General features: G+C 51.8%; 3 non-coding genes and 1 pseudogene across 3 annotated transcripts; all 4 read left to right on the forward strand.

The window, feature by feature from the left end:
- The first annotated feature begins 68 nt into the window (after nucleotides 1–68).
- LOC116008543 lies at nucleotides 69–187 on the forward strand. The gene has a single exon (XR_004095919.1). It is a non-coding gene; the product is annotated as a 5S ribosomal RNA (ribosomal RNA).
- A 137-nt stretch (nucleotides 188–324) lies between these two features.
- On the forward strand, nucleotides 325–443 carry LOC116009313. The gene has a single exon (XR_004096584.1). It is a non-coding gene; the product is annotated as a 5S ribosomal RNA (ribosomal RNA).
- A 137-nt stretch (nucleotides 444–580) lies between these two features.
- On the forward strand, nucleotides 581–741 carry LOC116008841 (annotated as a pseudogene).
- A 137-nt stretch (nucleotides 742–878) lies between these two features.
- Nucleotides 879–997, forward strand: LOC116009314. The gene has a single exon (XR_004096585.1). It is a non-coding gene; the product is annotated as a 5S ribosomal RNA (ribosomal RNA).
- Nucleotides 998–1,129: the final 132 nt, after the last annotated feature.

The raw sequence follows: 1,129 nt of genomic DNA on the forward strand, positions 1-1,129 counted from the left end.
TAAACCGCTAAGCGAGAGAAGTTGCGCGGAGAGAGAGGGTCAAGTACATTTTGCGCGCAGTACATGACAGATGCGATCGTACCAGCACTAATGCACCGGATCCCATCAGAACTCCGAATTTAAGCGTGCTTGGGCGAGAGTAGTACTAGGATGGGTGACCCCCTGGGAAGTCCTCGTGTTGCATCCCCCACCCTCTTTTTAATCTTTCTTTTAAACCGCTGGACCGCTCGCTAAGGGTACTATCCTTTTAAACCGCTGAACCGCTAAGCGAGAGAAGTTGCGCGGAGAGAGAGGTTCAAGTACATTTTGCGCGCAGTACATGACGGATGCGATCATACCAGCACTAATGCACCGGATCCCATCAGAACTCCGAAGTTAAGCGTGCTTGGGCGAGAGTAGTACTAGGATGGGTGACCCCCTGGGAAGTCCTCGTGTTGCATCCCCCACCCTCTTTTTAATCTTTCTTTTAAACCGCTGGACCGCTCGCTAAGGGTACTATCCTTTTAAACCGCTAAACCGCTAAGCGAGAGAAGTTGCACGGAGAGAGAAGGTCAAGCACATTTTGCGCGCAGTACGTGACGGATGCGATCATACCAGCACTAATGCACCGGATCCCATCAGAACTCCGAAGCTAACCAGCACTAATGCACCGGATCCCATCAGAACTCCGAAGCTATGCGTGCTTGGGCGAGAGTAGTACTAGGATGGGTGACCCCTTGGGAAGTCCTCGTGTTGCATCCCCCACCCTCTTTTCAATCTTTCTTTTAAACCGCTGGACCGCTCGCTAAGGGTACTATCCTTTTAAACCGCTAAACCGCTAAGCGAGAGAAGTTGCGCGGAGAGAGAGGGTCAAGTACATTTTGCGCGCAGTACGTGACGGATGCGATCATACCAGCACTAATGCACCGGATCCCATCAGAACTCCGAAGTTAAGCGTGCTTGGGCGAGAGTAGTACTAGGATGGGTGACCCCCTGGGAAGTCCTCGTGTTGCATCCCCCACCCTCTTTTCAATCTTTCTTTTAAACCGCTGGACCGCTCGCTAAGGGTATTATCCTTTTGAACCGCTAAACCGCTAAGCGAGAGAAGTTGCGCGGAGAGAGAGGGTCAAGTACATTTTGCGCGCAGTAC

This window comes from Ipomoea triloba, chromosome 16, assembly GCF_003576645.1.
Source record: "Ipomoea triloba cultivar NCNSP0323 chromosome 16, ASM357664v1".
In the NCBI taxonomy this organism is placed as follows: domain Eukaryota; kingdom Viridiplantae; phylum Streptophyta; class Magnoliopsida; order Solanales; family Convolvulaceae; genus Ipomoea; species Ipomoea triloba.